At 47.3% G+C, this 15,313-nt stretch overlaps 1 protein-coding gene across 1 annotated transcript in view; it reads left to right on the forward strand.

Annotated features, from left to right (window-relative positions):
• The window catches only part of AMPD1 (adenosine monophosphate deaminase 1), a 488,628-nt gene that overhangs the window by 85,135 nt on the left and 388,180 nt on the right, over positions 1 to 15,313 (forward strand). The window lies entirely within an intron of this gene.

Raw genomic sequence — 15,313 nt, forward strand, 5'->3', positions numbered from 1 at the left:
GTGTGGCCTTTCCAACCCCTGCATCTTTTCACGATTTCGGCATGATAAGGGAATTGAAAAGTCTGCTGCCCTTTGGTTGATGCGTTGATGGTATTAGGCCAGCGGATGTGGAGGATTTTCCTCAGGCAGATGTTGATGATGGTCAAGACTTTGTGGTGGTGGTCACTGTTGTCCTCCAAGTTTCTCTCCATACAGAAGGATTAATTTTTACATTGAATTCCTTGGAAATGGCTGCATAAAAGGAGTCCATCTCCACTGTAGAAATCAAGAATAAACAGCATAACTATCTGGCAAGCACCTGTTATGCAACATTCAAGCCTAATTCCTTGCAGATTACACTATAGGAGATTGCTACAATTAAGTAAAAAGAAGAAGAAAAAAAAAAGAAAAATGTTCCCAGAGGTAGCAATGCTCAAATTTAAATGGAGGGTTCAGGGTAGGAGAATCAGGCCAATCAGATGTTTTTTCCTGAAATGGGAGAATGAGTGATTGTCAAGTAATTCCTGAGGCAGTGAGCTCCTGATTCTGGGAGTGTTTCTGGAGAAGGGACAGGTTTGAGATTTTTCTTTCTTACATTTGGGTGGAATCTGGAGTAGACAGTTAGAGCTTTGAAGAGGTCTCTTTTAGCTGGCCTTTGATGTGAAGTAGACTGGGTTTTCCGTGCGGAGAAATTTGTGGGTTATGCAAGCATTTTGGAATATACATCTTGCCTAGATTGGTAGCCCATTGAGTTTCTTGAGAGTGGGAGTGTTGTGGCCAAAACGAGTCTCCCCCAAAAGTAGTCTGGCTGCTGCGTGGAGTGTAGCTTCCAAAGGGGTTCAATGTGTTTTTTTGGCATCCGTGATTGTTGCGTTACCGTAGTCCACCTTGGAGAGAAGGGATTGCACCACAGTTTTTAGGTCTTTGATGGGGATGAAGGGTTTAATTTTTTGTAGGCTTTTCAACATGTAGAAGGCACTTTTAAGTGAGGCATTAATATACTCTTTCATGTTCAGGTTTTTATCAAGTGTAATCCCCAGGGATTTGACAGAGTTGGAGATGGATAGTTTACAATTTAATGCAGTGAGGTTGTTGAGTCAAAGATCTCCAGGAAAGGTATTTTCTTTCAGATGGATGAACATGAGATCAGTTTTGCTGGAGTTGAACTCAAGACGGTTGTTAGTCAACCAGGACTGAACCGTGGAGAGAGTGCTGTTTAGGTGCTGGATGTCTTTAACTGATGGTATTTTAATGTAGAGTTGTGTGTCATCAACATATTGATCATAGGCAATTCTGGTTTGTTTCAGAATCATTGCAAGGGGTTCCATATTGAGGTTAAATAGGGCAGGAGACAGGATTAACCCTTGAGGCACTTCCTCTGAGACTGGTGTTGCTTTTAGGGAGGAATTGTTTAGTTTATGTAGCTAAGAGTGTTGCTTCAGGAAAGAAACAAATCACTAAAGGACAGTTCCATTGATGCCTGCACGTTGTGAGAGGGTGTCATGGTTGACAGTATCAAAGGCAGCCAAGAGGTCCAGGAGGACCAGGTGGGAGGCCTGTCCATCATCCAGTGATCTGTGTAGGTTGTCTGTGATGTTCAGTATTGCAGTCTCTATACTGCAGCATTTCCTGAACCCATATTGGAAGGTGTCGTGCAGGTTGTAGGGAGGTTAGTTATAAGTCTGTAGTTGTTAAGGTCAGCGTCTTTGTTTTTCGATGAGGGTGTGGCTTTGCTGAATTCGAGGAGGGCCAACATGGAGCCGCTGGATAAGGAGGGTTTAATGATTTTGGTCCATGTAGGAGCGATGATGTGCCTGAGATTTTTGACAAAGGTAGCAAGGAGGGGGTCGGAGATATGAGATGTCGACTTCGTGCTAGTGAGTAATTTGAGGACTTCTTCAGGGATATAGTGGGATTTAGTCTAATTTGCATTATTTTTCAATTGAAAGGGGTTGAGGTTGATGTTCTGGATTGCTGGGAGGGTGAGTTTGGGGAGACAGACATTAGTAGGAGATAAGGCCTTGGGGGGACTCTCTTTGCAGGGCGGCATCCTTGGTGTGGGTGACTAGGTGGGAGGGACAAGGGAGAGTTTGGTGTTAGATATTGTTTCACAGAAGAATGCTGCAAACTCTTCACAGTGCTTAGTAGAGTCATTAATTGAGTGTTGAGGGAACAAGGAGGTTTGCTGCTTGATGATGTTAAAAAGGTCTTTAGGTCTGTTCCTAGAGTGGTCGAGTTGGCTTGGTAGAAGGAGGATTTTTCTCTGAAGATGTGTTTTTTGTATTTTAGGCATTTAGCTTGGACGATCGAGAGATGAGTTAGTGTGAGGGTTGTCTCCAGTTTCTTTCAGCTAACGTGCATTGAGAGAATCTGTTGCTATGGTGTCTGGTTCAACTGACCTATTGTATCTAAGGAAGAAATCATCCATCCGCTTCTCGATCTCCACACTGGACCAGGGTAATGTTTTTTCCTATTGATCGTAGTCACCAGACCCAGTATTGAGAAATGAAATATTAAGGATTAGGGTGGGATGCAATCCAATCTATTCATCCCGCCCACACAGGACCAGGGTGCAGAATAATAGTGGTCTTTACCCCTGCCCTTTGAAAGTTAAATGCTCCCTTAAGCATATTCTTATGGATTGCGACTTTTATCTTGCAAATCGAATTAAGTTTTTAAGACCTCTGTTTTTTAAATATGATTCTCTCCATAGGAGGAAAGCTGTGGAGCTATTGTCAGAAATGCACTATTTAGATGTGGTAGTTGGAATTGCTCGGTTTTTACGATCTGTTAATAATGATGAAATGTAGTGGGTAGGGGGTGTCGGGTAGTTAGGAGGAGGTTCTTTTAAATGTTTTTTAATTGTTAATTGAGTTTATAGAATGTTTTATGGACAATTGTCTAAATAAACATGTTTCCTAGCTACCTTCCAGCTAATCCGAATTGTTGCTTCTCTTTGTTCAGGTCTCTATTAAACCAGGATCGGGAAGGGCTACTCCTTGATTGCTTGAGTTTGAGCGGAGCGACTGAGTTAAGGAGTTCAGCCATTTTTGTGTTGAGGTGGGCCGTAAGGTCAGGTGGAGGTAGAACTTGTGAACTGACTAATGCTTCTAAGTCGACTTGAGGGATTCCATGTGGGTTCCTCACCTAGTGCTTGGGACTGATAGATTGGGCCTTAGGTTGGAATGTATTGAGATCAAAAAGGATTAGGTGGTGGTCAGTCTAGTCGGAGGGTAGGATAGAGTGGAGGTCAGCCGAGCGGAGGAAGTGCTGACCGCGCCAAACAGTGAGTTGTTGACCCAGCAGTCCGTGTAAAGACTTCAGTATTTACTGGAGGGGAGGTGTAAGCAGCCCGCGGCTTCCCGCGTATTGAATGCAGCGGGATTTGAGACAATACACTAAGTGCTAAGTATAATGCAGTGCCATAATGGAATTTTCAGATGGAGAGAGGGACAAGGAGGCAGACGACCTGTTTGGAAATCTACCGGTTGTTGAAAATAATCAGGGAGCATTACCGGAAAAAACTGATCAGCACCCTAACGTGAGAATTTAACTAAAAACACTAGAGAAACATCATAGAAGCGAAGTCACTAAATATTGGGAAGCGAAATCACTAGAAAAGTATCATGAGGCAGGACGTATACCCCGAGGACTTCGAATTATGCTCGCGCCGAGCTTTGAGAAGCCTAATCCTATGCTGTTAAAAGAATGGGCAGAATCGAATTTAGAAGCGTCAATGCGTTTAGTCTGCCTATTAATTAAATATGCACGGATAGATTGAGAAATTAAAAGGCTGAAAGGGGAAATTGATGCTCTCACAGATACAAACAATAAAGACACCGTAGAAAAACTGATTAAAGAAATGCACGGAAGAAAAACAAAGTTAGAAGATACAATTAAGAAGAGACAAGTGTGGAAATTCAGTAGGGACAAAAACGATTACGATAGAGGTCAAGTTTTCACATTTGCGAAAAAATATGACCATGTAAAAAGACAAAAATTGAACAAAATGACTCCAGCAACACAAGGAAGTAATGCCAATACAAACCAGGCTTCAACTTCGACAGTGCTACCAGAAAGCTCTAGTTCCGATGGAAGTTTAATTTCTAGCGATGAGGATTCAGATAGGGGAAGTACAGGACAAACTTCGGAATCACTGGGCCCTTTATCGTACGCGGAGGAAATGGAATATATTCGAGAACAGAGAATCCAGTCCCTCCGGCCGCGTTACCAACAGAAACAAAATGTTCAAACACTGAAAGGAACAGGAGCCGCTGCAAACGGAGACAAAGCAACAAGAGGGCACGGACACTGGCAGCAGAAAAGACGCAATTGGAACAAATAAAGAACATCAATATTGACCAGACGATCGTTAATCTTACTAGAATTGAGCTCAATGAGGCGGAGAAACAATTATTAGCCCTGGGCATAAGTTACTGTCTCGAAAGCAACTTCGACTTTGTGAAAACGAGAGTAGATGTATACAAATTCATCAGAAAATTAAAATTGACCAAATATTTTGCCATCAAAAAACCTGACACAAAAATTGGCAGGGCACAACACCCATACTGTCTACGGGGATGCGGGGAAGAGGGTACTTTTTTCCACACTATTTGGGACTGTCCCTTTATATTGGATTACTGGCGTAAAGGTCTTCGTACGATATCACAAACCCTACACATCCCTTTATTACCTGAACAGAGGAGATGCCTCCTTAACATATGGGGACCAAATGATTTGACAAGATCTGGTCAAACTTGGGCGACACTGGGCTTCATGGTTGCAAAACGTAACATAGCGCAAAAATGGAGAGCCACTGACCGTCCACTATTGGAGTCCTGGTAAAGGGACATGGATGTCACAATGATTACGGAAAGGCCAGTCTATGTAAACAGGAATTGCCCTGGGAAATGGACAGGGGTATGGGCGGCCTGGAACACATATAGAGGGGACATATGTGAGCCTATTACTGACGTAGATCATGATGACTCTGATGATGCGGATGATTAATTGGGTGGGGATAGGGTTGTTGTATCTCCGATTATTATTGCATACCAGACCTGAGAATGCGCAGTGGTACAGTCATTGCTGGATTTGCTATACTGAAGATAATGTGTACTTTCCTCTATGTGGAGACAGCTGTTCTTCTTCATGTTATAAAACTAATAAAAACATGTTTAAAAAAAAAGAACCTGACACAACAGAACAACGTAAGACACCACAACTGATTCAGGAAACGGTGGCCCTTGCAGTAATTGAAATCCCCTTGCTAAGGACATTACGCAATTTAAGAACTGAGGAAACAAATGAAATCTCCCCTAACAAGCAAGATCTCCTACAAGAAGAAAATATCTTGGGAGGAAAGGGAGGAGATAGTCCCTTCAAAGCCCCGTCGACGTTCGTCCCAATAATGCCAACGGACGCAGTGGATGTCTTTCATGACAGGGTAGTGGATGAATTAAAATCTCTCTACAAAAAAAGGTGCACAAATAAATCTAAAACTGGAAATAAAGAGAAACAATATTTTCAATTGATCAGATGATGGCCAAACTAAAGAACAATGACTCTGTAGTGATAAACCGGGCAGATAAAGGGGGCAATATTGTCCTGTGGGACAAAAAAATGTATAGAGAGGAAGGTTACAGGCACCTTAATGAAATAGAATGTTACGAAATGTCCAATGGAGCAGAGGTCCATAAAGCAAATGAACAATACAAAAAAGATCTTAATAAATGGACACGAGAAGGTTTGATTACCAAGGATGAAAATAAATTCCTATTGAACAATCACCCCAAGCTGCCCACATTCTATCTCATCCCAAAAGTTCATAAGGGAACCGATCCACTACAAGGAAGGCCTATCATTTCTGCCCAGAACAGTACTTTTGAAAATACGTCTAAGTACGTGGACTTCTTTTTACAGGAATTTGTCAGAACATTGCCCTCCTTTATACAAGATTCTAGAGACTTTTTAGCCAAACTGAATGAAGTAAAGTGGGAAAATGAATACCTGCTAATAACTTTGGACATTAAATCACTTTACACGTGTATCAAGCATACTAATGGCCTGTTAGCAGTAGAGCATTATTTGAATCTACGCAATATTGAATATTATGGTCACAACAAAATGTTGCTAAATATGATACATTAGTGCCTTTATAATAACAGGTTTTTTATATGATGGCATAATTTACAGGCAAAAACAAGGAGTGGCTATGGGGGCATGCTTCTCCCCCAGCTACGCATGTTTACATGTGGGCTGGTGGGAGGAGCATGTCCTCAGGGGGAACATAAAGCCTTTTATGACCATCATATTGTACGTCTATGGAGATTCATAGACGACATATTCATCATTTGGAAAGGTACGGAGGTGGAGGCAATTGAATTCATAAATGTCATTAACAACAACTCCTGTAACTTGGAATTCACACACCATATAAATGCAACCACCATTAGTTTCCTTGATATTCAGGTCAACATTAAAGCAGGGCAAATAGAGACAAGTTTATTGCAGAAACCTACTGCAGGGAATACCCTGCTTCATGCAAGTAGTTTTCACCCTAGCCACACCATAGCCAGCTTACCCTATGGCGAATTCCTCAGAGTGAAAAGAGCATGCAGCACGACACTTGCATGTGAGGAAGCTCTAACTTTAACCAAACTTAAATTGTTAGAGAGGGGCTATAAGGAGAAAAATCTGGCAGCTACCCTGCGTAAAGTTGCCTTAATCAAAAGAGAAACCCTGTTACAACCAAGGGTAGACAGCAACATTGAAGAAATCTTCCATATACTGAACACATGTGAAGTAAAAGAAAGGTCCAACAAAACATGCAGATTCATCTCAACCTTCAGTAGGCAATCTAAGGTCATTAGAAAAATTGTAAATAAAGAATGGCCAATAGTGATGACTGATAGTATCCTGAAAGACATTTACACTACGAAGCCCAACTTCACTTTTCGCAAAGCCCACTCTATGAAATCTGACTTGGTGAAAACCAGTCCTGGGACTTTCAATAGAGATAACTGGCTTTCTTCTCGTAATGGCTTTTTCAAGTGCTCCTCTTGCTGAGCCTGTGAATTTGGCTCCAACACCACAACATACACAAGTGCATTCTCAGATTGGCCCATAAAGATCAAAGGGCATTATACTTGCAAAACTGAGTACGCCGCGTATATTCTAACCTGTGTTTGTGGTTTAAGATACGTCGGGAGCACTAAGCTCCCGGTACAGGCAAGGATTTTACAACACCTGAGGGCCACAGTAAACTCGGACCCTACATACCCTGTGGCCAGGCATGTAAAAGCGGAACATGGAGGTAACCTCAGTGTTCTTAGCTATTTCGTGATAGACCACATTCCCACTAACAAAAGGGGTGGAGATAGGGAAAAACAACTCCGTCGGTTAGAAACCAGTTACATAGTGAAATTCGAAACTAAGAGTCCACGGGGCCTTAACATTTGCGAAGACCTTCACCACTTTTTAGGATAATTCTGAGAAATGGTAAATATTTAAAACTACACAGGATCAACTATACATGAGAAAGTTGACATGAATTCAAAGCTTGTATATTTTGAAATATATAGAAAACTCCTCATTTCCACAATGATATTCATTTTTCCATCAAAACCTTAGATAAAATATAGCACTTGATACGATCCATTCTAAGGGTTATGTCTATCAATCTCAGATGCAATAATTGCACAGAACAATTGCAATTAGGTGGTGTTTAAATGAAATGTCAAATTGAATTTGGGCAGCAACATGAACATAAAATCGGCATCATAAGACCAACGATAAAGGAACCATCTGTATTTTTAGTTGAATGTATTGGAAAATGAAATTGTATTTCTACAGTTAGTAATTTTGTTTTGTCGTTTGAACTACTCATATGTCCATGGAATCCACCTGAATATGTGCAAAGTGCAAAAGATTAAAAACAATTCATATCGAAGTGCTATCATCACATCTTCCAGCCGGTATTGTGGAAATAAAGTCATTAATGAGCTTCGAATTTTTTTTTGTAAACCTGGAGGGGGAGTCAAGGGTAAGGGGGCAGACGACCAATAGTCTGATTTTGAATTATTACTGCAAAATGTGATAGTTAAATCGCAGGTAATTTGTTATATTTTTTAAAGTAGGGAAATAGCAGACACTGCATTTTTTTTCCTCTGGATTAATATATAAATTGGTTTTCCGTTCAGTATATTGACAGATCCATTTATAAAATTAGAATGTTCATATGTTTATAATGTAAACAGGTAGCATTTGATTAGATGAGATCTGTCTTCTATCATTTTAGCGCTGTCGGATTAACTTTTGTTTTGAAAGTATGTTGTTAGTATCCTTTGTGAAACCATGGGCAATCACAATGTTTTTTGTTAAAGTAGGAGGGTAGGGGGCGTGTCCAACATGGCGGCGTGATCGGTAGCAGGTCCCGGAGGCTCCCTGCCCGATCCCGCCTGATAGCACCTCATTGCGCAGCCAGATCGCTCTGCGGCTCAAACATCACCGGAAATCGATGCCAGCGCTGCACTGAGACCTCTGGAGCCCTGATTGCCAGCATCTGGGCCGAGCGCGAGACTATAGGCGCTGAAGACTGCGGACCGCGGCCGCGTAATGGCGGCCGCCCCGACCCTGTGAGAGCCGGCGTGCTCTCTGTCCCCGGCTTTGGAGGGGTCCTACAGCTAATCAGGGAGCCTATGTGGGGATACCCCGACGCGACCACAGATTCTGCGGTCCGGGTTGGTGTGCGCCTCTGCTCCCGCGGCCTGGCCGGCAGTGTGGTGCGAGCCATCCGGGTACTGCGGAAATCGACCCCCCGTCTTTGGGCCTTCCGGCGCGGCCTAGCGAACAGGCCCCTGCGGGGCGGAGGCGGGCCCTGACAGAGACTGGCGGAGAGGCGGCTCTACCGGGATCACCAGAGCGGACGCGGGAGACCCCCGCCAACCAGGCAGCATCACCAGGGTCAACGGAGCACAACGAGGCCGCACTCCACTGGTCTGGGCGGTGCTAGAGGACCGGGCCTGCGTGGGGAGACTGATCGGAAACAGCCCAGCGGTACCGCGGGGCGCCACAAGACCACGACTGTGAAGAGAGACCACCCCTGAGCCACCACACGGAGCAGTCACACCCAGGTGAGGAGAGCGGAGGCGGGCTTAGCCACGGGACTCGGGGGGCAAAATCGAGCCTCCGGCGTTGGGGACCCCTGGGGCCTACAGAGTACGCCGTAATTACAACGGAGTGGGTGCACCCGCGCCTGAGCCTAAGCTTGACTCTTACCGCCCAGCGTTGCCCCGAGACACTGCGACCATACCCACTAGTGCACGCCACCACTGCCCGATCTAAACGTTGGTCCACTGCCTGGCTGCTCCCTGAAGCGGACTTCTGAGCGACCACTTCACCGACCATTACAGGGGGGACACTACCACACCCTCCGCGGGCCGGGTTGCCAGGGACGGAGAGGTGACAGCCCCCCCCGGGATTGCAAGTCTCACCTTTGCACTCAAGTAGCTGAGCCCCGACACCCCAACTAACGGGCTCACAAGCCGCAGGGGCCCCGGCTACAACATGGCGGGACAGCGAGGGAAGAAGGGGTCGCAGACGCTCCCAGAACTCTTGGCCAAAACTCAGCCGAAACCCAGCAAAGACCCACCCTCCACGGCGGCCGCGAAATTAACGCCTGTGCCGGCATAAGACCAGTCGCCCATCACTAGAACATTCCTGGAGACGCTATTTAATTCTCTTAGGGACGATTTCAGGTCCTTAAAGCAGGAAGTGGCGGGCGAGGTCCGAGAGCTCCGACGAGACGTGGAGGGCCTTGGGGAACGAGTGGTGGCAGTCTAGGAAGCAGATCAGACCAGAAGCATGGAAATAACGCACCTCCAGCAAGAAATAGTGCGGCTCACTGACCAGCAGATGGACCTCCAAGCCCATGCGGAAGACCTTGAGAACCGCTCACGTCGGAACAACATACGGGTCCGGGGAGTACCTCAGAAAACGGAGGGTCTGATGTCACTGGTTACCTGCAAACCTTATTCAGGTCCGTTTTGGGAGAACCAGCAGACTTTGAGATACGCATCGACAGGGCGCACAGAGTTGGGTTGCCTAGACGCTTCTCCGCTCCGCCACCAGACATATTGGCCTTCCTACCCGATTTCCCGTTGAAGGAGCGGATCCTCCGAGAAGCACGGCGGGCTCAACCTCTTCAATTCCAAGGTAACTTTATAGCCTTGTATCAGGACCTGTCGACCATCACCCTGCAAAAGCGCAAAGAATTCCGGAAGGCAACGGACTTCCTAAGGCAACATGAAACTCCGTATTCCTGGGACCACCTGTTTAGGCTAATATTCAAATGGAACGGGAAACTACACCAGCTGCGCTCGCTTAAAGACACTTGCACACTCCTAGGCCTTGTACATGACGTTGACGAGCCCACTCCGAGCTCATCTCAGAGGCCTTCTGAGGGGGACTGGCAGACTGTGGGCCGCAGGCGGTCGCCCTCGCACCACCTGAAGCCGGATGCCTCTATCATCACGCAGGAGCGAGCGACGGTGGTGGCGGAGGTGGCCAAGGAGACCTCTTCCTTTGGTTGATGGCTGCATACTCAGGGAGATCAATCACAGCTTGCCTCATCCCCATGAGGGGGGTGGGAACCGGGCGGGGGGCCGATGCGACCGCCACTGGACATGACCCGGATGAAGACCTTTACCACAGCCCTGTGTGGACTAACAGGACTGGGACTACACCTATTCACATTTGGGTGTTGGGGCTTGGGAAGTGGGAGGGGGGTGGGGGGGATTGTTGGCAGAAGTTTTACTCCATGGAGTTTGACCTTGAGCGAATGGGGTGTTTTGGGGGTACAGTTGGGGTGGGAGTTGGGGTGGGAACCAGTGTGCCGGGGGGGACTGATACTAATAGAACAGCCACATTATAAATCCGTAATCCAGTGCTACGCCTCACCCTTCGGGCGTTTCTAAAGTTGTGCACAGTCACGCCGAGAACACACACATACTCTCTATGCAACATGCAGCAGTCGGAGCTCCTCTCGCTCTGCCCAATCTATTCCCCAACTGTTGAGATGGGAGACACTGCTGTGCTGGACGCTGTTTGGCTCCTATTTCATGACAATGGCTAGCCCCAAACTGAAGTTATTGACACTAAACGTCAAAGGCCTGAACAACCCCATTAAAAGAAGGGCGATAATGTCCTATTTGGAAAACTCCGGGCCGACCTCTGTTTGCTTCAGGAGACCCACCTTTTGCCCAAGGATTGGCACAGGATGCGCTCGCGCGCCTTTCCCCAACAATTATTTTCTTCCCTTCCCACAAAGAAAGCCGGGGTGGCCATCTTAGTATCTAGACACTTTAGCGGGAAGATAGGGGTCAAGGCAGGAGAGGTTAAGGGCCGTCTTCTCGCACATACCTTCCAGCTTGGAAACATGGGCCTTACAATAGGGTCCGTTTACGCTCCCAACACGGGACAGGAAGCCTTTCTGAAGGGCGCACTCTCTGAATCTCTTCAATCATCCAACACACTTTTACTTATCGGGGGGATCTTAATTTAGTCATGGACACCAACAAAGACAGATCAGGACACCGCTATGGGGACACCGGCACTATCACTGAGGCGGGGCGGAGTGGCTGCGAGATAGGGGCCTGGTAGACCTATGGCGCACCGCGCACCCGAATGCAACACAATTCACCTTCTACTCCCACGTCCACCATACCTACGCCAGGCTGGACCACTTCATAAGATCGTCCGAGTTGGTCTCTAACTTAGCTGAGATTGACATTGTGCCCGCAGCACTTTCAGATCACGACGCAATAGAACTAACAATCACTGCCCCTACACCTTCCCGCCCCCGAGGTGCATGGCGTCTCCGTGAAACCATGTTACAGCGACCACATAAAATCCACAAACGCCTACATAAATGCATTGTCGTCTACCTGACTATTAATGACACACCGAAGGTGTCGTTGTCGGCCTTATGGGGAGCCTTAAAATCAGTGGTTCACGGGGAATTGATTGCGATTGCTGCCAAAGAGGCTAAGGATCGGAAAGAGAAGAGGTCCAAACTCACGGCTCAGGTTGCCAAATTAGAGACGGTACACAGCCGCACGGGCGCTCCACGGATATGGCGACAATTGAAAGCTGCTAGAGCCCAATTGGCTTCCCTTGACACGGATAGGGCAGAATTTGCTGCGCTCCGCCTTCTACACACATATTATGTCAGAGGCAACAGAACAGAAAGCTTGTTAGCCAGCGCCCTCAAAGCTAAATTCCAATGCACGAAAATCGCTGACCTCACGGATGACTCTGGAAATTCCCTCACTGAGGAAACCCAGATCGCAAACGCGTTCCGAACCTACTACGCCTCACTATACGGCGCAGACACAACATCTCCCTGGGGTATTGACGCATACCTGTCCTCGGCGGCAATTACGGAGCTGTCCCAGATTAGCGCGAAAGCGCTGGACACCCCCATCCGCTTAGAGGAGGTAACGGCGGCTATCTCCCGACTTCGCCCACTGAAATCCCCCGGACCGGATGGCTTTTCGGCGGGGTTTTACAAATCGTTTTGCCAGCTAGTGGCTCCCGTCCTCTCCCGGCTCTTTAACTCTTTTGAGGGACCAGGCTCCATTCCCCCTGATATGCTAGCAGCCGAAGTGATCGTCCTGCCCAAACCGGGCAAGAAAGCGACACATTGCTCAGCATTCCGACCGATCTCCTTGCTGAACCTAGATCTAAAGCTCTTCACCGGAGTTCTAGCAGCACGCCTGGGCCCGCTCCTACCGGGAATCCTGGAACCTGATCAATCAGGCTTCGTGCCCAATCGCCAATGCAGCGATAACACCAAGAGAATGCTGCATCTAATAGATAAGGCAAACTTCCAGGAATCCGATGCTGTGCTTGTGGCCATAGACGCGGAGAAAGTGTTTGACCGCGTCGACTGGACATACTTACAGCAGGTGTTGCTACGCTTCAGACTTGGTGACCGCTTTCGTTCCTGGATCGCCAGCTGTTACCATCATCCCCAAGCTCGGGTCCGGCTAGGCGGTATGCGCTCTGACCCCTTTGACATTCAACGAGGGACGAGACAGGGTTGCCCCCTGTCTCCCCTTCTGTTTGCCCTCTACCTTGAACCCTTGGCGCAGAAAATCTGAGACAACCCCGACATTGATGGTGTCACCTTTGGCGGAGAACCACATACAATTAGCCTTTATGCGGACAACATCATAGTCGCTCTTGACCGACCTAACCACTCAGTGCCCGCCTTTTTGAAGGAATTGGACACGTTTGGCACTGTCGCAGGCTTCAAGATCAACAGAGGGAAATCCCTAATTTTCCCATTGGGGGGGAACGCTCGCCCTAAACACACTCGCCCCCACCTATGGATGTGACCTTCAAATAACCACAGAACTCCCATACTTGGGGATAACCCTTACCTCTTCAACAGAATCGACAGTAGCACTCAACTATAAGTCCCTCACCACTCAGATCCGAGCGGACTTAGCGCGCTGGTCCAAGCAACCTCTGTCCCTTCTGGGAAGAGTCGCGGCTGTGAAAATGTCAACCCTGCCTAAAATCCTGTATATCTTCCAGACCCTCCCAGTAGCTCCCCCGAAGGGCACCATCTCGTAACTACAAATAGCACTATATCACTTTATCTGGGATGGAAAGCGGGCACGTCTACATAAACAATCGGTACACAGGGGTATGGATGAGGGGGGCCTGGGGATCCCCAACCTACTACAGTACTTCCAAGCCGCACAACTCAGATACTTGGTGGAATGGTATAGACCCGAATCAGAGAAAAGGTGGCTCTTTCAGGATAGAGCCATGGCTCAGAGGCCCCTCTGGGGAATTCCCTTTTTACCTAGAAGGCACCGACCGACTTACCTCACCAACTCGCCTATAACACGCACTGTCACTAAAGTCTGGGATGCGGTAGCAGTCAAAAGAGGTCTGACCACATTTCCCTCTCCATTCACCCCAATTTTAGACAATCCAGACTTTCCGCCGGGCAACAACCCTCGTGCCTTCACACAATGGCGGGGCACTGCATGCAAGTGCGCAGGGGACCTCTTCGACACACAAGGCTTTCTCACCCTTTCAGACATCAGGCAAGGCTATGATATCACAGACCCTCCTCTTTTTCAGTACTTTCAATTAAGACATTGGCTAACTGACCCTGCGATTGTTACCCTGGTGGGACGCCCACTGACCTCCTTCGAGAAGTGGCTCCTGACCAAAGATACTGATCGACATCTAATATCGGACATATATAAAATGCTTACACCCCCCTTAGCGCTAAGCAAAACAGCGGGTCAGAAAAGGTGGGAAGCTGAACTGGGCAGAACACTAACACCTAAGGAATGGAGCCAGGTGTACTACAGGGCATCACATACCACACGCAACACAATAGGCAGGGAAGCAGCCGTGAAATTAGCGACATATTGGCACCTTACACCAGCCCGGCTTCACAGAGGCAACCCATCCTGGAGCGACCTATGGTGCAGAGTGTGCGGGTAACAGGGCACTTTGACGCATATCCTCTGGGAATGTGGAGAGGTTCGAAGTTACTGGGAAACGGTTTTGAATGATATAGATGCAACCTTTGACACCGAAATCCCAAGATTTCCTGCATATGCCATCCTGGGACTCCCGAACGCACTCACTTTTCCCCTGAAATCTACCCGGGGTCGCCAGATGGGCATTGCCATACAGGCAGCTACACAACAGATTCTATCACTCTGGGGATCGCCAACCAAACCCACACATACAGGATGGCTACACAAACTCTGGTTTACCCTGGGTATGGAACGCATCCAAGCTGCCCTCACGCAGACTACAGATACATTCCAAAAGACCTGGCAGCCGTTTATATCTCTCCTATCTAAGGAGTTCAATGAAATAACTTGCCCGAAATATCTCCGATTGCTGCGCCTTACGGACACAACCACTGGAATTCAGGAACCTCAAGATTAATCACAACAACTCTTCTTTGACCGGAGAACGATGGATCTCCCACATACGGCACACTGGTGAGGGAGGGGGGCGGAGGGGAGAGTTGGGGGGGGTGGAGGGGTTTGTGGGAATTGTTTGATCAAACTTGTTTGCTGATATTGCCTACCATTTGCCTTCTGAGCATCAAAACGCTCTCATCAGGAAACGACCTCCTTTGCCATATCGCACAGCATGATGAACGCGTGCCTGCCTGTCCTTTTCGATTGGTTTACCTGTTACAAGTACACTGTAATGTGATGCCTTATTATGCTTATCGGCTCAATAAAATACCTTTAAAACTAAAGTAGGAGGGTATTCTCACACAGAA

The sequence above is a fragment of the Lissotriton vulgaris genome, chromosome 5 (assembly GCF_964263255.1).
Source record: "Lissotriton vulgaris chromosome 5, aLisVul1.2, whole genome shotgun sequence".
Lineage (NCBI taxonomy): Eukaryota > Metazoa > Chordata > Amphibia > Caudata > Salamandridae > Lissotriton > Lissotriton vulgaris.